General features: G+C 46.7%; 1 protein-coding gene across 10 annotated transcripts in view; it reads right to left on the reverse strand.

The window, feature by feature from the left end:
* ZNF536 (zinc finger protein 536) overlaps positions 1–26,055 on the reverse strand; it is a 448,820-nt gene that overhangs the window by 395,249 nt on the left and 27,516 nt on the right. For 7 of the 10 annotated variants that reach the window (XM_027516032.1, XM_027516039.1, XM_027516031.1 and 4 more), the window contains exon 2: positions 8,995–9,161. The exons of the other annotated variants lie outside the window; for them this stretch is intronic. The gene's annotated coding sequence lies outside the window, so the exon portion shown is untranslated. The remainder of the gene's footprint in view (positions 1–8,994; positions 9,162–26,055) is intronic. 10 annotated transcript variants of the gene reach the window in all.

The following is a 26,055-nucleotide window of genomic DNA, read 5'->3' on the forward strand; positions in this document are numbered from 1 at the left end:
ATTTAATAGCCCCCACTGCCCCAATTCATTGAGCAGTTTTTAAATTGGGAACTATATGACCTTTGCTGCAATAAACCAGATTTGCTCAGCTTCTTTTAATGGGAAATTGCCACCTGCAAAAAGAGAAGGGAGTGGGGCATCTAGCCGTTTCTTCTCTAGGTGGGATGGAAGAAGAAATGAGAGCAAATAAGGGCGGTCTCGCTCTCTCTCCCCCTCTCTCTCTGTCACATAGTCTTCCCAGGTGGCACCAGTGGTAAAGAACCCAGCTGCCAGTGCAGGAGACTTAAGAGATGCAGGTTCAATCCCTGAGTAGGGAAGATCCCCTGGAGGAGGGCATGGCAACCAACTCCAGTATACTTGCCTGGAGAATTCCATGGACAGAGAATTCTGTGGGCTTCCGTCTGTGGGGTCGTAAAGAGTAGGACACGACTGAGCAACTAACACACACACACACACACACACACACACACAAACACACACGTGTGTATATATATATATACGTGTGTGTGTGTATATTATATCCCTCCTTCCCCTCCTTCCTCTCTCTTTGGAATTCTAAAAGTGAGGAACTGAGAAGGTACTCAAGGGTTCTTTTTCTCTCACTAATTTAAGGAGGTCCCTACAGCAGACCACACACAATTTCACCCAAATTTCAATTGACTACTCCTATTCAGTGGCCAGGGCAGCTCTCAACAGGTCCAGACCAAGAACCGACAACTGGACCAGGGGTCAGGGGTATTGTGTGACATCAAAGTCCTCTCTCCTTTCCTCGCAAGACCAGGAAATCAGCAGGATGGGATCACGGCCCAGAGGGAAAGCCGAGATGCTCGTCACAGTGGCTCAAGAGCCATCAGTTGGGGTGATCGAGGCCAAGCCCTAATCTGTGATCTCCAGCTCAGGGCCAGTGCAGTGAAGAAGCTAATTTGCTTTGCCATGTTACAGAAGAGACTACAGGGCAAGCAAGTGCTCTCTCTTGATAAACTGTACATTCTGATATTGCAGAAGTAGACTTCTAGTAGAAAGTCAAGGATGTGTCTGTAAATGAACCAGAAGATGCATTCGGAGAGCAGGCAGTGGCAGTCCCAGCTCAAGGTATTTGAACATCAAACCACTGACTTGCAACACTCCATCCAATTCCAAGACTGATTTCTGGCAACCAAAAAGGTGTTTGCTGAGTACATGCTAGAAGTGTTTTCTCAAAGTGTAACAGGGACACTGCTGTTTGTAAACGAATTTCTACCTGCCTATCTTGAGACAGAAAGCAAGTCGACATCTCAACCATCTGCATGAGGTTACAAGACTCTCTTACAAGACTCTCTCTGTCCTTGATCAGATTATCTTCTGCATTTTGTGTTTTCTGTATCACTCAACACTCAAATCTAGGCAGTGTAATACAAACACTCGAGCTATGCTTTACCAGGTTCTACCGGAGCCAGGAAGAACAGGCCTATGGCATCCAATTAAAGCTACAAAGACACTTTGCGCACAAGGCTCCTGACATTTAGGGAGGAGACTGCAGGAGGTGGAGGTCAGACTCAGATGTTATATACAAGTTCGTGGCTTACAAAATTCAAGGACTATTCTCCAGGGGCTGTTCACTTAGAAGCTTCGTAAGTTCCAGGGACAGGAGAACACGGGACACTTCTGGGGAAGTCCCAGCTCTGCACGTCCTCTGGCTTCACACCCCTGATGAGACCGCCAGCTGCTGCAATCTGCCCAGGGTCAGAGTCACCCGAGGGCCCAGCATGAGCCCTGTGCCCTGATTGGGGCTGCACCCTCGTTGGGGCTGTGCCCTCTTCAGGGCTGTCCCAGATGGGTAGGGGGTTATCCAAAGGTGGCCGCCTGTCTAGGAAGCTTAGCCTAACAAGCTTCCTGCTGGAAGAGGAACCTCAGGAAGGGAAATCGAGTTAGTGCCATTTGTGCCTTGGCGAGCCAGTCTAAACAGGAGGGGCTCCTGGTGTCTGATGTCATTATAGTCACTGCAAGTCGGGCAAAGGTGACCACATCAGACACTGATGCTTTAATTCAGGATGGGGAGGAAGGACAATACCAGTGCAGTAATTCTGTCTTCCGCAATGAAAGAAACAGCTCTTTGGGTACAAGTAAGTAACTCGCATTGAGAGATAATGTAGTAACCTCATCCCTGACATGAGTCTCCCCTCATCCCTGCCTCCCACAGGGACCCCACACTGAGGAGCCAGGCAGGGGGACACCCAGGAGACATGGCCCACAAGCCCAGTTGGGTGTAGGTACCACCAGATCAGAGGAGGGGTGGAAGGGGGCAGGTAATCAAGGCAGCAAAAAGCGTGGCACGGCATGAGTCAAGGGGGCTGGGGAGCAGCCACCTCGTCAAAAACGCCTGAAATCCGCCAAATTGATCCCCCTGCCACCCCTGTAAGATGCAGGTAAGACACACACCAGCCCAGAGGAGCCAATGAATTTAGGAGACCTGTTCACTCAGTGGCTCAGACCTTCTGTGTGCCAAGCCCTGGGGCAGGCCAGGGGCAAGCAGATCTGCCATGGGATCCAGGAATGCCCCACTATGCGAAGAGTCTGGCGGGACAGGGACCCGAGAGGCGGCCATAGTGGGAACCAGGGAGGGAGGGCATATGACGTGAGCCCTCCAGCAGGCAGGGCCTCGAGGGAGACAGGGACGGAGGTAAGGGGAGCACAAAGGTCCAGAAATCCTGCCATGGGGCTTGAGCAAGAAGTGCAGGGTGACTGCAACTTGGAGAAGCAGGAGAGAGAAAGCAAGGAGGCGGCGGGGAGGGAGGGAGGGATCACTTAGAGCCTGAGACACGTCTAAGGCCTCACTGAGGAAGGGGAGGAGAGCAGAGGGGATGGAAAGCCCTAGAGAGGGATTTTGAAGGGAAGCAGGGTGGACAGGAAGACGTGGGAGACACAGAAAGAAAAAACAGTGAGAGGCGGTCCAGGCAGCTCTGGTGTGTCCTGGCACACAGTGGGCCCACAGTGTGGCATCCCCATGAATCTGCTGGGCCCCCACTAGGGGACAGGGGAGCCCCTTCCTCCTGAGTTCTCCCAGGAGAGACACGGCAGCTCTGAGCGGAGCCAGGAAACCTTCACAGGGCAGGAGCCCAGCCTCTCATCCTCAGACACAAGGGCAAGTCAGGAGATGAGCAGACATGCCACACACGCCCCCCTCACCGGGGCCTCTGTAACCAGCCCCAAGCTGAACACAAAAGCTCCTTCCTCTAGGCAAACATGGTGCCTTTCCGTGCTCGTTACACACCTATCCACCGCTCTGCACCATGACAACTGGAAGGTCAGACGAGTGACACCGAGAGCTGCCATTTCCTGAGGGCCTGGTACCAGGCACCACACTGAGGCCAGCTCCCCACAGAATAAGGGGAAAGGGCTGCGCCCATCCACCTCCCACTCCCGCCCTCTGGCAGAGGGCTCAGAGCGCAGTAAACATCACGTAGAGGGGAAGAAGGGAGAAAGCGAGGGAGGGAAGTAAAGAGAAAAGGGAAGGATGGAGGGAGCAGGGGGAGATGGAGGGACAATAAGATAGATGGGGGATGAGACGGATGGAAGAAAGGAAGGGAGGGAGGAGACGGTGTAGAGACGCATGGAAGGAAAGAAGGAAGGGCTGGCTCACCTCACCCCTCCCCTGGTCCATGCTCTACTCCAGATGCTGGCCCAGCGCTGGCCCGGCAGGAGGCAGAGTGTATTCCCGGAGATGCCCCTCCCCAGGGGTCGCTTGGAGTTCCAGCAGAAGGAGCAGGGCTGTCTGCTGTGGAGTCTGGGCTGTCTGGGGCAGATGGGAGCTGGATAAACTGCTTTCCTCCCAGACAAGAGTTAGGAAAGAAGGATTCGGAGACAGAGCAGCCGAACTCCTTCAGCCCTTGTCTGGAGAAGGATGCGGCTAACAGGAGATACATTCGGAGCTGTCTAAACATCTAACCCCAGCATCCGGGGCCAAGGCCTCTGAGCCTGCTCTCCTGGGCCATGGGCTCTGCCCCGTCGGAGGGGCACACAGAGGGGCGCTCAAGCCGCTTTTCCAGGGGATGCCACCTGGGGCTACATCGCCCCTTCCGGGCGTCTGGGTGCCTTTCCCAACTCAGTGCTTAATATTCTCCAGGCCCACTATGTACAAGGATCCTGCCAAAACACAGTGGACTTGAGACTTCCACTCCAAAGCACTGAGAGATTCTTGATTTCTTTCTCCGAGACTCAGAGGGATGGACACAGCCCCAGGGACAGCCCTCATCCTCTCTAGTTCTCAACAGAAGAGGCTTCCTGGTGAGGAACGCAACCTGGGAGACAGCCTGAGGGACTGAGCCCCTCATTCAGCCCTCACTCATCAAGTGGCTCCCGTGTGCCTAGCTGGCTTCTAACTTCCAGGGACCCCGCGTCAGCAATATTTCTGCTTGTGCAAAGTGTACGTCTTAGTGAGTAATAACAAATAAAAGTAACATATAATATGAACGAATAATAAGCTCTAAGATGAAAAAGAATCTAGGAAAATAATGGACAGACTCATCACTAGACAAGGACGAGACCTCACTAAAAAGTGACCTTGACAAGAGATGAGAAAAAAGTAAGGGAGTGAGCCCTGTGAACAGCTGGGGAGAACTTCAGAAGCAGAGCAAACAGTGAGTGCAAAGGCCCTGCTGAAGGACGGAGCTGGCGTGTTCAGGAACAGCAAGAAGCTATGGAGCCAAAAGGCAAGGACAGTGAGCAGAAAAATGAGATGGGGTGGGCTATTTAGGATCCACATACCTCAACAGACACAGTAAGAAACATGGGTTTTATTCTGAGCCATTGGTGGGTTTTGAGTGAGGGAATAGCATGATCTGATTTACCCTGGACTGGCTGCAGTGGGGAGAACAGGCAAGAGGGGACGAGAGTGGAGGCAGAGAGACCGCTGAGGAGGCTTCAGCAGTTGTCCAGGGGAGAGAGGAGGCTGACCTGACCTGGGCTGAGAGCAAGAGTGATGGGGAGAAGGAAGCAGATTCAGGATGCCTTTTGTAAGGAGCCATGAGACTTGCTGAGTAGGACGCCAGGTGTAAGGGTCGCCCAGACTCACCCCGCGCTCATCCTGGCCCCAGAAGCTGGTGGCACAAGGTGCCACTCCCTCATCAACCGGCGGCTCCGATTCTTTGAGATCTGGGGCCTTACTGACCCTGTAGGGACAGCCCCTCCCAGCAGGAGCCAGTTCCCAGAGATAGCAAATGACTCCCCTGGGAGCACATCTTCCATCTGAATTCAGAGCCCATGCCCCAAACACCTTCCATATCAGGCTCTCATACTCTGGACCATTGTCCACCGGCTCTGGTCACCCAGGTACCAGACAACTGGAGACAGAGACAACTCTGAGCCCCGCAGCCTGCTACAATTATCTGAGTAGCCAATCCTAGGGCTTCCTTGATAGCTCAGCTGATAAAGCATCTTCCTGCAATGCAGGAGACCCCAGCTCCTGGGTTCGAGAAGTTCCCCTGGAGAAGGAATAGGCTACACACCTGTATTCTTGGGCTTCCCTGATGGCTCGGATAGTAAAGAATATGCCTGCAATGCAGGAGACCTGGGTTCGGATCCCTAGGTTGGAAAGATCCCCTGGAGGAAGGCATGGCAACCCACTCCAGTATTCTTGCCTGGAGAATCTCCAAGGACAGAGGAGCCTGATGGGCTCCTCTAGGATCACAAAGAGTCGGACACAACTGAGTGACTGAGCACAGCACAGCGCAGCCAATCCTAAGTCTACTTCTCCTGCTTGCTGTGCTTTTCTCTCAAAAACCTACAATAAAGGCTCTTGCCCATGTTTTCACCTCTTCTGTTTGCTGACTAACCCTGGTGCTCCCCGTGCAGCCCTGCATGGCATGGTGTGCCCCCTCTCCTTAAGAACTGTGAGTAACAAATGATCTTTTCAAAGGCAGAGTGCCCTGGTCTGTTGGTCTCCCCACACACTTGCTCTCGGGGTCATCTTGGAGCCACCACCCTCTCCTAACTTCTGCCAGGAACAGGTGTTTGGGGAGCTGTTATTCTGCAGCCTCAAAGTGTCTCACAGCAGAGAAGGAACACTTGGAACTCAGGCAGCTCTTTCCTAAACCCCATCAGCAACACCCCCCCACAAGGGGTCCCACTCCTGACCCACCGCAGTTGCAGTCAGGCTTCCAAATATAGGGCTGGCACCTGTGTGAGTGTGTGAGTGTGTGCGCACGTCTGTGTGTGTTTGCGCACATACATATGGGGGGGTGGGTGGCAGCTGCCACCCTGACGCAGAGCCCAGCATCACAGGACATGAATGAAATATTATAACACGGAGTGCGTTGGGCTGCCCAGACATGCTTCCAAAGGAAGCCTCTTCTTTCATTTTAAAACAAAGGTAACTTTGATGAAGAAGCTATTTGATACCTGTTCGATCTAAATGCTTTCAGGATACACAGACATCAGACGCTCACAGGAACCTGAGAGCCCGCGATATCAGCCTGGGCGCTGGGATGATAAAAGAGGAGTGGAGAGGCTTCTTCCCGTCAGCTTGCGACCCGGTGCATGTATTTTTACATGCTTTAGCATGAAAAAAAGCCAAGATGCTCAGAGCCAATCAAATTACTTCTCTGTCTCTTTAATAAACAAATCCATGTGCACATTAACAGTGTTGAAAATTCAATTTAAACTCTTTGTCTGTTGCTGCTTACTCTAAAGATGGTCTTTCTTAAACAACAGAACACCAAGGAGTCGTTAGTGCTCTCTCTTCATTACTTCAAAAAACCAATCATTAGACACCAGAGTATATACGTAATTAGAAAATCACTTCCTTTGCAATCCAAGCTAAGTAGTTTACATACTGTAATTACAGGGACAAAATCAATTTTTAATCATTTCCCTGATTGGGCTCATCAGCTCTGTGGGAACATTGTAACCTGCTTGTTGTGCAAAAGCAACATCTGGGCTAAAACAATTACCCTTTGTTTGCTACAATATTCCTTAAATCTTTTTGCTTGCATAAAAAAATGAAAACATGAAGACAAGATATTTGGATGTCTTTTTGTCCTTGATCAACATATATCCGAAAGTTCTCCTCGTGACGTGAGTTTAATGTTCCCCGGAATTTACGGTTTAACAGTACACATCCAAGGAATGTATTTTTTCAGTGAGATAAAAGTATCTGATTGTTTTAAAGATCCATTCAGCTGCCTAATTGTTCCATAGCTAACACATGGTATTCAAACAACCCACACATTTCAAAAGCTCATCTGGGCAATCATGGGCAACTATTATTGCGATGGTTTACACTTTTCTAATACAAATGAATGGATTTTATCAAAATTAAAAAAAAAAAAACTAAAAAGCTGAGTATGTGTGAAAAATAGTTGGTATGAATTGGCAAGGCGAGGCTAAGCATTTTGTTCTCTTAATAGGAAATGACCTCATTTACACTGGAGTAATAATTAGTACTGCTTCACTGACAGTTAAGAAAAAAAAACTTTCCCAGTATAATAAGGCAGCATCTCCTTTGTTAGGAGATCTACATTGATTATTAACCCTTGCCAAGAAATTCCAAGTTTAACTCTACGTTCCACTGGGCTCATACTTGCTGGCAAAAGATAAAAATAGCTGTTTTGGAAACCGTTGCCTCTCTCCCAGATTTCCAAAGTTTTGCATCTGAGCTTTTAAGTGACAATCTGTAACACTTGGTGTCCCCTTTGAAGGAACATGGAAAGCCCCTCCACCCCACCCCGCAGCCACAAGAGCCCCTGTCGGGCCCTGCACTCCCCCGGTGGCCCTGGTCCTCCCCATCCTTTTGAAGTTTATTGGCTTTGATTTTTGCTTGCAAGTCCCCCAACCTACAATTAATTCATAGTCAAAACAACGCTGAGAAGGAGAAAAGGAGAGAGGGAAAGTGAAAGGAGAAGGAAGAGATGCTTGCTAGTGAATCAGTCCAAGCTGACAGTGCAGAAAGGAGACAGGAGTGCATGAGCCCTTAAAAAAATATATTAATAGTCCAGGAAATATCCAGAATATATTCACACACACACCACCACTTCTAAAGGGACTTACTTGTTCATTGACCAAATCATTCCTGAACTCATAAGAGTGACCACGGACGTTTATTGAGCACTTACCATGTGCCAACCAGAATCCCTCATGATAGTACTGACCCTCACGACAACCGGGTGAGCTGGGTATACCATGACCATGTTCATTTACTGATGGGAAATTGAGGCACTAGCCACAAAGTAACAAGTCCAAGGTTAAGAGCTCTTAAGATGGGGGAGCCACCCTACCCCACTGTCTCCCAGTACCGGACAACATCTCTCTCCCCACCCCGTGGCCTTGGAGAGCCCCATCTCCAAAGCAGCCAAGCTTGCCTGGTGTCCGCTAGTCGGAAACATCCCATGGCCCCACACGTCCTTAGGAGCACACACAAGCCTTGGCATCATTCTGCACATGTTCCTAATCTTTACCCCAAGGTGGGAGATTCCAATCCAGGATAAGGCAGAGGAGAACCCGCCCTGTAGGCCAGTGTGCTCAGGGCAGGAGGCACAGACTACATGCAAACGCTTCCCACAAGGCTCAAGATCTGAGTCACTGGATATGGTGCCAAGCTGCCATGCTGGTAGCATCCCAGAGCCTAAACCAGGCAGGACGGGCAGCCCAGCTCTTCCTGGAGGCTGTTTCCTCTGAGAGCCAGCCTGACAGCATCTCCCCAGTGTCTTTGCCCAGCTTGCCCCACGTCTCAGCCTATCCCTGGGAAGGCAGCTCCCACATCAGTTCAAGACTCTACAGGACAGCAACCTTGAGCCAGTTGTGACCCCCAGAGCATGAGGAATGCAAAGAGGGAGAAAAGTCTCCCACATTGTAAATGCTTTCTAGTTCACAGTATTACCACCTGAATTAAAAACATTTATCCCTGTAGAGGAGACATGTCATGTCATCATCAGATCACAAGGTATCTATGATGCAGCTTATCTTGAAGAAGAAATGTGAAAAACTGGAAACCACAAAGCGCTTGTTTTCCTTTATACTTACTGCAGGTAATGTTGCTGCTCAGGTACTCTGTACTCTGTTTGGCAAATAGTGCTCGAATATTCAGCCATCACACAGAGCCGCGCTGTCCAGCTCGGCAGTCACTGACCACAAGTGCCTACCAAGCGCGTGAAAAACTGCGTCAGCCCCAAGTGAGGTGTGCTGTAAGCCTAAAACACACAACATGTTTGGAAAGATGTCAAATATCTCTTGTATATTCTTTACACTTTTTTACATGTCAAAGTGATAATATTTTGGATACACTGAATTAAATAAAACTTAGTCTTAAAACCAATTTCACCTCTCGTTTCTTTACCATTTTAATGTGCCCATTAGAAAAACGTCTTCGTTTTGTTTCTATTTTATTTATTTCTTAATTGAAGTGTAGCTGATTTACAATGTGTTAATTTCTGCTGTATGGCAAAGTGATTCAATTATATACACATATACATATATATGTGTATATATATTCTTTTAAATATTCTTTTCCATTATAAATATAAATTTGTATATGGAGCTACATGAGCAGCTTCTATTATATTTATACTGTACAGTGCCAATTTCAACCTGTGCAAAAACTTGACAGCTGAATTTAGCCATCATAAAAATTCATTTGTTTTCCGAAGAAGGTTTTAGAGAAAATGTAGTATTATCAACATCACTTGAAATTTTGGTTCCATAGATATTCTCTGTGTCAAAATGAAAGTTACACAATTTCTAACTGAAACATTGTAAGGTCTCCTGTACAGCTGTTGCTTTTTTCAGTTCATTTACTTTTAGTTTTATAAAACTGGTTATTTAAGTAATAGTGCTCCCTTCCAGAACATTTGGAACATACAAGATATTACAAAGAAAAAAATAACATAATTCTATCAGCTGGTGTGATTGTTGTTGATATTCTGGTGTACTTCTTTCTATTCTTTTCCACACACGCATGTGTGTGTGCGTGTGTGAGTCCATGACCATAACTGAAGACACACTGCATGTGTATTTTTGATTTCACATGTCCTAAAACCTCAGGTCCTAACTGTAAGAAGACTCTGTTTGGCCCTATGAGAATATAGACTACTGGCTGAGGTGGCTGAGTTTCCACAGGTGTTACAAAAGGAAAACATTAAGAGACAAGCCATACACTGGGAGAAAACCTTAGCTAAAGACATATCTGATAAGGACTGGTATCCAAAATATACAAAGAACTCTTTAAACTCAACAATTAAAAATAAAAAGAGCCCACTTAAAAATGGGCAAAAATCTGGATGCCTCATCACAGAAGACCTACAGATGCAAATAAGCACCTCAGATGCTAGACATGACATGGCCTTAAGGAAATGCAAATTAAAACAATAATGAGATACCATTACTTATCAGAATGACTAGAACCCCAAACTATGATACCACCAAATGCAAAGCTAGAGAACAAGAATTCTCAGTCACTGCCTGTAGCAAGGCAAAATGGTGCAACCACTTGGAAAGACGGTTGGGCAGTTCCTTACAAAGTTAAACACAACCTTCGCATATAACTCAGCGGTCAAGTTCCTTGGTATTAACAATTACCCGGAAGAGTTGAAAATTCACATCCACACAAAAACCTGCCCACAGATGTTTATAGCAGCTTTATTCATGGTTGCCCAAATGCATAAGCAACCAAGACGTCTCTCAGTAAGAGAATCTGTAGTACACCCAGACAATGGAATAGTATTTAGTCATAAAATGAATTAGCAGAACCATAAAGACATATTACTAAGGGAATGAAGCTAGTCTTATAAGTCTACGTACTGTATGATCCTAACCCTACAGCTTTCTAGAAAAGGCAAAACAAAGGAGACAGGGAAAGTACCAGTGGCTGTCAGGGTTTGGCGAGGGAACGATGACCAGATGAAGCACAGGAGATTTTAGGGCAGTGGAATTATTCTATATGAAACTCTAATAGTGGATACATTTGTCCAAACCCATAGAATGTACAGCATGAAAAGTGATCCCTTTAATATAAACTATGGGCTTTTGTTAATAATAATGTATCAATGTTGGCTCATCGACCATAACAAATGCAACACACTAAACCAATAGGAGAAAATGTGGGGATGGGGTCTTATGGGGACTGTACTTTGTGCTCAATTTCCCTGTATACCTAAAATTTCTTTAAGAAACAAAGTCTATTAATTTAAAAAAAAAATTTTAAGGAAAAGAAAAAGTACAGCTCTGATGAAGCCTTTCCTGGCTGGAGGATTTCCACGCTGCAAATCTGGAGACCTCTCCAGTGCTCAGAGATTTCGGATCCTTCAGAAACCTTCTGGCCACCACTTCTCTGAGGAGCTGATGTCCAAAAATTTCCCACAGAGGCTGCTCGGGCAGGCCTTCGAGAAGAGCCCCGGGCACTCGGCACAGATCCCGCTGACTGGCCCGTTTGTATTTCTGTGCAGGGTGCTGAGGTTTTCTTGCTGGCTCACCTCACAAAACAAGCTGACTTGTGCCTCTAGCGCCGAGCAGGCCAGCCAGCCTGCACCCCTCTCAGGGTCCGTCTCCTGGACAGCAAGGGGAGACAGCTGCTCGGACTATGTCTACGCCTCAACAGGGCAGGCCCCCAAAGCCCCATCCTTGCTCCTTCATCTCCAAGACAGAAACTTGAATGAATGCCTCAGAAAGTAAGGATGAGGAGCCAGACAGAGGTTCAGAGTGGGCATGCGCCACCTCCCCAGTTGGAAGCCAGCAGCAATGCAGAGAGTGATTCAAAAATTACAACAGAATGGTGGCTCCTTCTTCATTTCTCTATCTGGGCATAGGATGCCATCAAACTGCTGCCACTCTACTGAACTGTCACCTCTCAATCCATATTACCTTTAGCTCCAGCTACTGGTTATTCTGGAGAAGGCCCATGAACATCCAAGGGCAGACCAATTTGGAGGCCACATAAAGTATTTCACACTGTTTTCCTGTGATTTTATAGTAACAAGAAGAAACAGTAACAGCCAAAGCCATGGGTCCCTTAAGTATCCTGTAAACTATAGCAAAAAAAGGCAAAGATAACTGATGAAAAATAGCAGGAAAGGTCCCCAGGAGCCTGACCCTGAGGGCAGAGCCCACTGCAGTGGCACCAGCACAGGGGGACAGAGACACCCCAAGAAAATCTAGTCCTTCCTAGGCTGGCTCGTCAAGAGACCAGTGAAAGGCTCCCTTGCTTGTCTCCTGTTAAAGTTCCTAATCCAGAATCCAGAAAATTCAAACATAATAATTCTAAGAAAAGGAAAAAAAAAAATACATCCTTTCCTTCTCATCTTCCAAGCCTTTCCCTTTTGGTAAAGATTTTATAAACATTCTTAGAAAGAGTATATTCTCTCTCCTCTGCCCACAGGTAACAAAGAATGGCAGATGTTTCAGAAACAGCACATTATAAAAAAAAAAAATCCAATGTCACTAAAACCAGAATGGAAAATGTTTTATACATTAACAAACATTGTAATGAATTTGCACAACCTTAACCGACTGTATACCCAGCATAATGAAATGGTCTCCATCTTTTCAAATAAAAAATTACGTATGCTAGCGCATCGCTTTAGAAAAGCATTGTTCTTTAAAAAAAAAAAGAAAGAAACCTGCATTTTTCCCAGCTACCATGTAATTTGTGAGATGCATTTTTAAATGATCTGCAACAGCAGCGGCTTCATCAGTCAGATGATACCGATAGATAATTCACCAAACCGTCACATGATCTTCCATCACTCTAAAAGACGCGAATATATTGCCACAAGCTTTGGGAGTAATGGGTGCACCTGTTTACGATGTCACCTCTGTTTGCTAATTGTCTCCTTGAGCTACATTTTACTTCTAATGCATTTATTTTTGACAGGCAGTGTCTATTTAGAAATCACATTACTTCAAGTGCAATTGTTCTTTTGTCTATCAAGTAAATGAAGTGTTGTTATACAGATTTCAGGTTCTGATTAGTAAAGTATCAGAGCCCCAAAAAGGTCAATCAGTTATTTACCTGAGGTAATAGAAGGATGACAGACATCTCAAACATACTCCAGCTCATGCTATAGGCCATTTTATTATAATTACTCAGTTTGGTCTAACTTAAATATATATTCCTAGGGTTAACAGTTAAAAAGACACAGAGCACGTGTCCAGAGACTGCATCGACTCAGAATGTAGGCAGGTGGGTCTTATGTTTGCACAACCAAGTCTCACCCTTTCAAATAAGTGGCCCTGGAAACATCAATAATTGTGGCCAAACAAGCATGTGGGTGCCTGCATGCCCCTATCTGTTGGCTTGGACAAATTCCCCCATTAATACAGGTATTTCCAAATAATTTTTCACAGCATTTTACTCTTCAGGTCTGATTTGATGAGTGAGTTCAGATCAATATGAAGGTAGTTACAACTGAAATAAAAGACTGATAACAACTGTGGAAAGACAAACAGCTGTCTGTGAAAGCTGGAACCAGCCAGAACCAGGACTGCCTTTGACTTCTGCTCTAGAACCCGTGAAGCCAGCTGCCCCCACCGATGGCCACATGAAGGCCATGCCAAAGACACCAAGCATATATGAGGAGAGGCTGGGGACCAACTTAAGCCAGAAACCAGATTCACACAGACATTAGCGAACTCAGGTTAAATAACCAGAAGGTATTCGTTTTGAAGGAAAACAAAACTGAGCACCAACCTGCTTCCTGGCGCTCAGATCCAAATGTCTAAATCTCAATTACCCTCAAAGTATTCCTATAGCGCGTCCCTCCCCCTGACTTACTGCCTCAAAAGCAACCCAAACCATGAATCATAGAGACAGTTCTATATTTAGGAGTCACTTGTCTCTTAAGTGGATCATCTACAGTTTCTCTTTATTCTTCCTGATCGCTCCATCCATGAATTGTAGGTTTCTCCCTCCCCTGCCTGGGTCCTACCCATCCTCCACGGCTCACACCACTCAATCATCCTTGGTACAGCCTTTAGCTGAGCACCACCAAGCCCCTCACACTCGGTCAGATTTGCCCAAAACATCCCTCTCTGGACACCCACCTTGTTCAGGCCTATGTAAAGGGGCCACCTCAGGTGGGCAGGGGGCCTACAAAGAATTCCAGAGACGACCGTTACTCAACACAGTTGCCAAAAGAAAGAGACACAAAAAGCCACGCTTGCCTTAAGTCACATTCTAAATTGGCTCCCTGGAGCGTTCCCTACCTTGTTCACTAAAGACCGTGTGTGTTTCCTCAGTATTTAGCATACGCTGTGTAACCTGAGCAGGACTTGCATTGTATCACTACGTGTTTTCTCCAAAGTTTTTTCCCACCAGGACCACAATTATATGCAAACTACTTGACTTAGAACCATTTGCAAACATGTTTTAAATGTTCACTAGGATTATTCCACCAGTTAAAAGCAAGAAAAGGGGAAGACACGTGAATCCTTCCTGGGGGAGCCCAAGGCCAGTGAGATGGGGGAAACCCTGACATGCAGAACCACAGACTATTTTCAAGGAGCAAAACCTCCAGGACATTTTCTACAGGAGCAACAAGGAATGTCCTCTTCATTCTGCAATTTATTTCAATTCTAAGTACTCTAATCATGGGAAGTACTTTTTGCTTTTTAAATAGCCTGCTTGTTTTTACAGGTCAAGAGCATAAATAAAACAGTCAAGTTGGAAACTTGGAAAGCTCATTTGCAGGAGAAGGAAGTAGTTATAGATCGTCCATTTGTTCAGATACAAGGTGGCTCTCAGGAGGCAGCTCAGGCACGTGTGAAAGCCAGACCCCACTGGCCAGCATGCCCTGGGGATGGAGCTGGGAGGGACGGAAGCCCCCTGTCCTCTCATCTGGGGAGAATCACTCTTGGGAAAAGACAGGGGAGTTGTCGGAAATGTTCAAGGGCTATACTGTAAGATTTTAATACAAACAAACCTCCAAAGCCAAGGGTTAAATAGTCGGAGTGAGAGGCGGACTCCACCACAGGCCACAGAGGCGAGGCCACATGGTGACTGGGTCACCCTGAAACATAAGCACCCTGAATTGCTAACTCTGACATCGACTCATGTCACTACTACAGTAGCTCCTGATGAATTAAATCGTGTGCCTACCAGTTACCATACAGGATCCAAATACTAGCAGATCATTTCTCAAGTGCCGGGGAGCTCAAGAAAATAAGATGCCTGAAGTCAATATATTTAAGATAGTTCATATCTTTACCCAAAAAAAGAAGAAGAGGGATGGAGGAGAAAAACACCATTATCCATTTTTCCATATGAGATATCACATAGGTGTGCCTCCCACCAGTAGCAGGAATCATAACCAAATAAACTGTATTCAATGGCAGACCTCTCTCCCTTTCTCTCTCTTTCTCTCTCTTACTTTCTCACACATACACACAAGGCTGATGAAGGAAATGAGACCATGAAAACTCACTACCAATAAACACCAAGGACATGGGAACAGACAGGACTAGAGGAAGGGTCTATCAGAAGAAAAAATTTCTGGGACGACTTCAAGAACTGGCGATGACCTCCTGTGTCTCAAAGAAGACAGTGTCACAGGATGTTTGGGGCTCTCCCTGCAGAAGACCCGACAGGGTGAGCCATGGCCCACCAAAGCAAGTGCCTGAGAGCTGGCAGGGCCCAGCTTCCCACGATGCCAGGCAGAGAACACAAAGAAGGGCATAGCTGGCGGCAGCCTAAGACCACAATAAGCCACAGGACCACATTTTTATTGCTACCTTCACTTCTATTTTTCCTTTCTTCTGCATGTGCTAGAAGAGCCCCCACCCTCCCTTTCTTTTTATCAAACATTCCTAATGTAGTGATAAAATGAGGAAGAATGAAAGCTTATTACAAAACAGGACTTTTATGGCTAGCGTCTATGGAACAGTCACACTGTTACATATATTTTCTCTAAGTAATCAGGAATGTATTGGTATTTTGAAATTATGTATCTCTAATAACACAAAAGTACTTAAGAACAGAAATAGACAGTAATGGAAAATGCAGTCAACTGTTGACAACATATAGAATTTCTGAAAATAATTTGCAGAGAACAGCACAGCAGATGAGTCAAAATTTTCACAAAAATATTTCTTGCCTCCGATAGTCCAATGTAATTCATTTTCTATCTCTGTTCATTAATCATTGTTAAAATTAGTGATCCATTTCTTCCACTCTGCCATCTGCACTCAGCTTCGTAACAAACATGACACCTTCCTGCATAATAAAACCTGACAACCACGAGGACGAATTTCCAAATAGCTTTCTGCATATTTGCACCTCTATAACGGATTCCGTTGTCAGACAAAAGTGGATTATTTAACCAGAGTTCTTTCTTTATCAATTCTGAACACAGATGTGTGTGCGTATGTACGTGTGTGTTAAAATATGATCAAGGAAAAAAACCCATTGATTTTAATTAAAACGAATTTGTCCTGTCTTAAGTAGAAGGTATTTTAAATCCAGGTTGCAACAGCCAATACTGCTCACCAGAAGCATGGAGGGGAGTATCATACTTGATCTATGAAGTTTACGTAAATAATTTGTGGCTTCATCTTGTAAACTTTCCTAATAAAAGTGATCTTGACATTCCAACCTCCTAAAAATTTTTTTTTCATTTTAATATCCTGCTTTATTTTGTTTTTCAGTCTTTGATCACAGAATTTCAAATAAATATTTTTAGGGAAAGACAAAACAATCAAGGAGTAGAGAGATACAGATGAGAACACCAATGAATAATTAAACACATGCCAAGTGTTCCCTTGGGGAAGCCACCACTGGGTCCAAACCACAGGGAGGAATTCTTGGTCCTCCTGGATGGCACGCCATGTGGTGCCAATCAGTCTGACAGTGATGAGGGTGGGCTCAGAACCTTCTCCTTACCCTTTCAAAGAGCAGCCTCTTAGGAAGAACAGCTATAAGCTTCCAAGGAAGCAGTGTCCACTTGAATGGCAGAGCGGACCTGCATCCCCACAGCCAGCCTGGACTGAGGGGGGCGTGATGAGGTGACCCCAGGTCTGTCCAAGGTGAAAAAGTCAACCTGTATCTCTCTTTTTGCCCACTCTCAGCCTGCCTCTTCTCTCCTTGCCCCTTCTTCTGGACATGGAAAATCCCCAAGAAACACATTTCCAAGCAATTCAGTCTCCTCCTGCCTGTATTTCCTGGGACCTGTCCAGCTCCATGCCAGGGTATACAGAGGTGCGCCAACATTGAATCAGCACCCCCAGGGACTCATAGCTTGGTAGGAGAGACAAGCTTTATGCAGATGTCTCCAAACCAGAAGAGAACACTAGATGCCATCACAAAGAGAAAACTTCAAAGGAGCCCTTCATCCTAACCTGCAGTCCGTGGGCTGAAAGAGGACCCAGGAGGTGTTGCAGAAACAAGATAGCATCTGAGCTGACTAAGACGTCAACAAGCAAAGTCAAAGAGGAGTGGGATCCTGGCGACAATGAAGCTGGTGGTGGCTGGCACCCTGGCTTTTGGGGAGGATTTAGGCTGGACCAAGGGGCTGGATGAACAGCATGGACTGGAACAGCCAGCGCCTTGTCTCCAATGGACACACGGTCGTGGGCACAAGGGGGAGACCGAAGGGGTGGCACCCTGAAGGCACAGCCAATAAGTCACATGCAAAACCAATACTGCAGCACGAAGAACACACAGCTCTGTGATGAACTGCACTTTCTTTGAAATCAAGGGAACAGCCATTTAGTGACTGCTAGCCAATGACTCTGTCTCTGTCTCTCTCACACACACACACACACACACACACACACACACACACACACGCGCGTGCGCGCGCGCGCACACACACACACACACACACACGCCTATTGACAGAGCAGAACTTTTTGTTTAATCCCCCTGGTTTATCTTCCTCTGTCCTCACAGCCTGGTGTGGACTTGGAGCGGATCCCCTAACTAAGCCTGATTAGAATGAGAACAGTCAAAAGACAAACTTTGCAAAAATCAAGGTTTAAAATAGAAATAGCAACTGACCCTCAGCTGCACTGCTGCCGGCTGGGACAGTGACAATAGCGACTCTTTTGTTAAACTTTCCTGAGAGACGTGCTCACCAGACTGGGCTGGGTGTGTGTGTCTGTCTGTCTCATGTACGAGAGAGTGGGAGAAAGGTTTTAAAATAGCCGTGGCTCAAAAAAAAAAAAATTAATCGCAAATTACCATTCACCCCTCAGCAGCCAAATGTCTGTTGATTCATTTAACATATACAAAATCCAAAGCCTCCCTATAAATATTTCAGAACTTGAAACCTTCCATTTTGTCCCTGGCCTGGAACAATAACACGCACACATGCACGCATACACACACACACACACACACACACACACACACACACACAAAACTATGGGGGTGGGGGCTGGGAAGGGTATGAAACCCCCTCCCCCAGGCATTGTCTCCCAGCCACCCAGCTCCTCCAGCCTGGAGTTCCCTCTTCCCTTCACATGTCTGCATCCTGACACATTCAATTTCAGGTTATCAGCACATCTGAATTATAGAATACTGATGGGGATAGAGGGCAGGCCTCCCTGGGCTGATTAGCACCATTTAAGAAAGCTTTCGCCAGCCGGCTTCATTGGCTGGGAGCGCCACCATGGTGGGTGGCCTTTCTGTATTAGAAGTCAACACAGAGCTGTCTCATTTGAATTAAATATGGACAAAAAGAAAGATCTGATTATGCTTATTCATAGCTAACCTTTCAAGTTCACCAGGCTGCCAAACTTGGAAGTAAAAACTGAAAGTTTCTTTCCTGTGTGTCTAGATTGTTGAGTATTCTTATTTTCTCTAGCAGTTTTTCAGTGAGTCTGAAGTGTGTGTGTGTGTGTGTGTTTAAATTTTGGCCTGCTCAGTCTGGGAGCTTCTTTCTACAAAGTTGCCTCAGTAAAGATTCAGGGGAAAGCTTTCAGTTTGGTTACAGACAGACAACAATGGAAAGGCAGGGTCTGATTTTAATCCATAAATACATGAAAACACACACACAAATTTGGCTATAGGAGATTTCTTGCAACAGAATGAGTAGCTGAAAATTTGATTAGCACAAATAAATTTCTGACATGGGACTGAGTGGGGCAGTGATTCAGAAAAGACCTAAACGAACAGAAAACTGGAATCACTGGATTGAGAATAATACCCTCGTTCATGGTAGCATTTACCTTTATATCTTCACTTTCACAGATACGCACACACCCCATTATTTTTAATTCCCCTCCTTCCTGGGTATGGGCAACTCCTCCGACACTGAGTTAATAAAAGAAGCAGGAGTCTCCGGGAGTTCCCGAGGGCCCTGCAGCCGACTCCACGGGTGACGGCCCCCGGGGTGCGGGTGAGCTGGGGGCAGGCACAGGCTGTGGCTCGGTCCTGGGCTGGGACCCAAGAAATGCTATTACTGGAGACGGGCTCTGGCGCTCACTACCCAGCCAGGCTCTGGTCCCATTCAGTTCGCTTTAACAAATGTTCATCGAGCCTCTGCTGGGTGCTGTGCACTGGGTTTCCACAAGGGAAATGTACACTCCCCCAGGGTCCTCCTCAGGACCGTGTCCTGGGTCCTGCCTGCCTGTGGGCCCCTGGGGCCATCACCCTCGCACCTGTCCATACCATGCGGTTCTCTGTCCTCTCTCTGCACATCCACACCTGACAGGGAGCCCTGCCACTCTGACAGGTCATCCCCATGAGGTTGCTCTTGCCCCTTCATCTGGGTGGTCAACTCCTGGAAGGCAGAAACCACCTTTCGGCCTCCTTGGGGTCCTCCCTGGAAAGTCTTAAACACCCAATCAGCCAACCCCAGCCAGCTCCCTGGGTGCAGAGAAGGAGGTGGGGTGTGAGCACAGCAGAGTGGGCAGCCCCCACCCCAAAGGGCGCCCGGTCCCTACCACATCCCCACCTCTGCAGGGAAGTGACCCCTCGGGGCACCTCCAGTCTTCACCAAGCCCCCAGAGTCCCTCTGAGTACCCGGCAACCAAGGGCCCTGAAAATGCCACAAGGAGATGTCCAGCCCCTGGCCGCTCTGCTGCTCCAAGCCTGTGACCACCACGCAGCCCTCCTCCTACCCCAGGGCAGCAGAGTGGTGCTGGCAAAGGAACACAGGGGGTCCTTTTACTCATTCTCATAGTCCCCCAACACACAACCTTGAAATACTAAAAGCAAAACGCAGCTCAGGGCAAAGCACTAGGAAGGATGCTCCTACGGCCTCCAAGTCAACACCAGCCCCATCCTTTGACTGCATGTCACCCTGAGTTACTTAGTACACGAGTTCCTTTCCTCTTGATCCCTCAGGAACCCTCAAGGGACAGTTGGGTAACAGTCTTTTTCCCTCTGGGCCTCAAGGACCCATGTTCTGGGCGGCCGTAGAGGGAGGGAGGGAAGCCCCAAGCTTAGCCCACCCCCACGGGGGTCCCTCTACTGAGGAAGGGGCACTGGGCTCAGGGTTCTTCCTTGCCTTTTATGAGTTGGTGAAGTCTTCCTTTCATGAAACACCATCGTCACCATCTAAACCAAACCCACGTCTCTAAAAGGGGTAAACTCGATTTCTCATTGCCAGCTTTGAACCTGCAGGCCTCCCACAGTGCCAGTAATTGCATTACCAACAAGACACAGACGTGCACCCACCAGCAGCATGAAACTCGAGGGGTGGGTGGGACTCATATCCACAAAGCGTGCGCCCAGGCTGTGCCTGCACTCTGCCCGTGGGCTGGCCCAGGGGGGTCCCCTGGGCACCTGCTCCCTTGCTCCCCGCAGCCATCTCTGTCAGCCACAGACCACTGTCACAGTCTCCACCATCTCCTGTGCCACCTGGACCATTGTTTATTTAATACTCTTCTTTAAATTAACTTGAAATCAACTCACTTTTTTTCTTTTAACTTAGCCTCACCTTAAGCGATAACATCTGTGAAATCTCGGCTAGGATGTGCTACTTATATTTTTCTAATAGGTCTTAAAATACCAACTGTTAACATTTTAAATCTACATATCTAAAATTGTTTCATGTAGCACGAACCACATTTGGAGAGGCCTCAAGAAGTGCAGTGTAGACTGGGGTAAATGGGACGCTCCAGGGGTCAGAGGGTCTTCTGGCTCGTCCCGGGAAGGAGGACCGCTTCGGAGCGCTAAGGGCACGGCCGCCCATCTCCCCTCTCCCCCACGGGGGCCTGATGCTTCATTCCAGACTCCGCCTCAGGAATGGCAGCCAGGGCTGATGCTTGGGACGTAATTTCCTAACTGAGAACCCTTACCCCGTCACTTTCCAACCTAGATAAGGACCCTCAGTAGCAATGCTGTGAGTGGCCAAAGAACTTCTTTCTGATTCTATCCTAAACTCACCACTAGGAGCTTATCTCCCTACCAAGAAAGCGCTGTTTGTGAACAGCCAATGCCCACATGACAACGGAGTCGGCCTCGACCACCACCTCTCCTCCTGGCCCCTCAGGATGATCACACAACAGTGATTTTCTGTCCCCTCCACCAAAAAAAAAAAGTGCCCGCAGAAGCTCTGCAGTGGGAAGCAGAATCCTCTCACCCCTCCCAGCAAAGTCTAAACCGACAACTGAGTGAGTCCATGACATGTGGCACTTCCCACACATGGACAACCACCCTGATGGTCCCCAGGCTGGACAGGGAAGCACTCCACACAAGGCAGGATGAGACAGTCCAAGAGCAGACATCTGTACTTGACCTGTTGCAGTACGGATGGATGGAATGCTCCAGAATTCACATTTAAAACAAACGTAATTAAGATGGGGAGTCGCCTCTACATTTTCAATATCCTAGTGATTAAGTGGTAAACTTCAGAAAGAAAACCCAGCAAGTAAACTTGAAAATGCACGGCATTTTCAAGGCAACTTGAAAGGCAAAGGAATACGTGTGTATACATGTGTAGTTGTGTTCGACTTTTTGCGATCCCAGGGACTGTAGCCCGCCAAGCTCCCCTGTCCATGGGATTCTCCAGGCAAGAATACTGGAATGGGTTGCCATTTCTTCCTCATCCCAACCCAGGCATCAAACCCACGTCTCCTGCATCTCCTGCATTGGCTTTGCATTTTATCCAAACTACACAGCCAATGGCGTGGCTTATTGGATCTAAAGACTTGGTGGTCTCAGGAGATGAGGAAATTTCACACTCTGGTTTGGGGGCATATACTTCTAGTTTTGAAAACGTTGTTCCCATACTACATGCCCTAAGACAGTGGTTCTTGGACTTTACATCCAAATCTCCTGGACAGCTTATTAAAATACACACTGCTGGCCCGCATTCACAGAGTTTCTGATGCCATAGGTCTGGGGCAGGCCTGAGAACCTGCATTCCTAACAGGTTCCCAGGACCACCCTTGGACAATCCCTACCCTGGGTAATCTCAGGAATCCACTGTTGCATTTTTTTTTCCTCTGTAAGGGAAGAACTGCATCCCTGCTCACCAATGCATCACTTAGGTAATTTGAAATTTTTGATCATCAGAAGAGCGTGAGGTCTTTTCTCTTTAAAGTGTAATCACCCATATATGAAAGCATCAGAATATAAATGATGCAGAAAAAGCAAAAACATCAGATACCTGTTTCTGTTCCATGCAAAATCACAATCACCACCACCACCACCGCCACTGCCACCCTGCACAAAATTAAATGAGCTGCTACAAGGCTCTCTCTGTTTCCCCTCAGAAATATCATAGGTTTCAGGTAATTTGCTTATCTTTAAACAAATTGCCAAAAACCTGTAATACTTTTAATGGTGTACTTATTCCAATGTAATAATAAAAAATTAAAAATTTTAAATTACTGTACATGACATGTACTAGAGAACTAGTAATAAAAATATACATTTGTAAACCAGGCATCCATAGAATGGTGCCAATCTGTGGAGATGACCACTGATGAGAAAAGGGAACCAACTCTTTAAAAACACACGTCTCATATACTTTCCTTTTGCGCACCAAAGGTGTCTTCCACAGCATGAGAAGTGCGTACACCTCACCCCTCCTTCTGAAGGTACACCTCAAGACCTGGGCTGTCGCTGCTTGCTCTTCTCTCAGATTAAGAAGAGGAGCTGGTTTCAGTTTTAAAGCCTTTCTTCTGTCACCAGAGTCATCGGAGGTGGCTTGGAAGCGAGATGGGTTTGTAGGTTGTCTGGGTGATCCCAAAGTGTTTATCCTTTTTGCAGACCAAGGTTTCCATGACTGACAACTTCTATTTAAGCTGCCCAAATGGCCTAACTCATTCCTTCCTGTGATATTCAAGGTCAAAATGGCAACCAGAGGGAAGACCGATGCCTTGGGTTACTCTCACACAGCACCCCCACCAAGTGAGGAACGGAAAAGAAGACGGGAAGTGGGGTCAGGAACGGGAAAGAGCTGAGCCACACGCAGCAAAAGAAGCGACCCTGTGGCCGCTGCCTGAGTTCCTAGACGGTCTGATAACACGAGTGACAAGACCACTCACTCCAGATGCTCCACCTAGACCAGGTCAAAGACAAAAACAGTATTCTGGAAATACTGTTCACCTAACTTCAGTCTTCTGGGCTCCCAAGTTTGAACAAAGAAGAAACAAGCCCCACCCTGACCCTCTGAGTGCAGATGGCGGACGGGCCTGCCCAGGAGCAGCATCAGCTAGATGACCACACCCTGGCCTCACGGGGGCCACCTTCCCTCCAAAGCATCTCCGCTCCTCTCAGGAGGCAGGCCAGCAGCAGCATCAAGGCCCGGGGTCTCCTCCAGCACCACGCTGTTTAGTTCTCCCCTGGAAACACAGTCGGCCTACAGCCGGTCAGCTGCTGGCCACATGGTGGTAACGAGCCCACGATACTGGAGCTCCCAATTATTTCAGATTTACTCTCTTCCTGATCTTTCATTTTATCAGCAAAACATCCTCTTGGCAATGGGTATTAAGCTAAAACTTAAACGAAAAGAAATGCAAGGAAGAGTCCGTGAAAGGCATGGCGTATGAAAGGAAAATAGTCAGACCTCAGTCTTGGTCTTGACCTTTTACTGTCTTTTAACATTAAACATTTGCCCCACCTTCGAAAAGATAAATGTGGCTTTTGATGACAGCCAATGTTATCTGAGGATTAAAATAGCCCTCTTGCAGTGCTCAACATTAAAGTCTTCCGCATTTGCAAAATTGCAAACAGATGCAACTCAAGTACCTGCAAATAATCTGCCAAGACCAATTTCAAAAGGGAGATTTCAAAATATGTGGAAGTCATTAGGACATGTATTATTTTTGCAATGAATAGGCGCCAGGAGTGTCTCAAGGAGCAGATGGGTGCTACTTTGTTTATAAAAGATCAACAGAATATTCGGCTGTAAATGAAGACATATAAGCTATATGAAACAATTATGGTAAAATGGCGAACATTTCAAAGCTAATTGTAATGGTCTTTTAAGATCTGAATTCCTCATTTCTTACTGCATGCTAAAATATCATTTTAGTTTTGGGTCTTGATTGATATAATTACCAAAATGACAGAAAATTAAAGTAAATGCTGTCAGTTTTACTGTTGTAAATGTTGTCACTTTATCACTTGTTTACAGTGGCACCAATACTGATAAATGAATATTTTTCAACATGAATAAAAAATGTGACCTCCATCTCCCGGAAATCTTCAAAAAGGACAGCCCCAAACGTTAAGAACCCAAGCAGACAGAGTGAACCTCAAACTGCATTATAACAGAATTCCAAATAGCCTCTCTCTCACACATGCCCAGCTTCAGAGAGCTCCTGTTGCTAATAAAAATCTCCACGATATCACAGAGGAAATCCAGAGCCAGCAAACATTCGCCCTCACCCGGGTCCCTCACATGTCTGTGTCACCGCCCAAGCAGGACTGAGTTAAGCCCCTGTTCTATTTTCCTGTTTTATATTGGTAATCATGTGAATTAGATAATTACTCATGGAAAATGTGATTAAACATACGTCGCTATTGCCAATACCGAATCATGAAGAAAGGGCATTTCTGCGAATTGCTTTTAACGTAAATAGCAAACTGGGCTCGTAAAAAATGTCCAATTAAGCCAATACCTAATGATAGATGGGCTGATCCTATGACTTGCAAAGATGCAAATTGGGTGCAGGAAAAATGAGGAATCGTGCAAGACATCCTGGATCTCCCTCTCCACACAAAAGACTCCTTTCCCTAGGATGCTTTCGAAATTCCACCAACTCCTGCAAAGTTGAGACTCCTTTTTCCTCTTCCCTACAATTAACTTTCTGTGGGGCCTTCAATTCGGTGTGCTGCGGGAGTACTCTCACCACATCTGTAAATTGAGGAGACATGGGAGAGAGGGAAAACTTGAGCTAACGACACAGGTCTGGACAGGGGAGGGGGGCAAAGGAGCAGCTGCCCAAGAAGGAAACAGGCGAGCAGAGGCCACGGCCAGCTGGCCGGCCTGCAGAGGCTCTGAGCGGCCTGTGGCTTCCCCCTCTCCCTAACCCCGGTCTGCCTCCCACCAATCACCCCTAAGCGAGCAAGGCGGCCACACGAAGGAGCATTTCCCTTCCTCCCTCTCCTGACTCACCAGCACTGCTTTTCCGTAAATCTTTAAGCCGAGTGCACATATTCTCCCGTGACAGGGTCCATGCAGACGAGGATGTGCACCCTACAATCACTGATGAAATTTGTATTGACTCCAAAATCAAAAGTAATGAGAAGAAAATTGGTTCACAGCCTGACCCGACAGTTCCAGACTGCTGTATTGAAGTTGCAGAAAGACATTTTTTTTATTGTCTCCAGATTTCAATTAACGACATCGAGCTACCCCATCCTCCCATTATTAGTTTGAACAGAAGATCAGATTTAAGAAGTTTCACTAAATTAATTATTGTAATAGTATCTTGCATTTCTGGCAAACCTTCCTGTTTTGTAAAGGGAAAAGATTCCTTTTACACACTGTGGGACCCATGGAGTTCTGCCAACTGCATGTATTCACCTCCTGTGCGTTCGCTCATATATGTGCTCCTGTGTGAAAACGTATATGTGTAGGATATACCAGCTCTGGGCAGGACCATGACATCCTAGACTATCTCTGCTGCAATCATGTCCCAGCAAATATTTCTTGTTAGGTTTTTAGGGCCAAGCTAGAATGTCTTATTCTCACCACC

This window comes from Bos indicus x Bos taurus, chromosome 18 (genome assembly GCF_003369695.1).
Source record: "Bos indicus x Bos taurus breed Angus x Brahman F1 hybrid chromosome 18, Bos_hybrid_MaternalHap_v2.0, whole genome shotgun sequence".
In the NCBI taxonomy this organism is placed as follows: domain Eukaryota; kingdom Metazoa; phylum Chordata; class Mammalia; order Artiodactyla; family Bovidae; genus Bos; species Bos indicus x Bos taurus.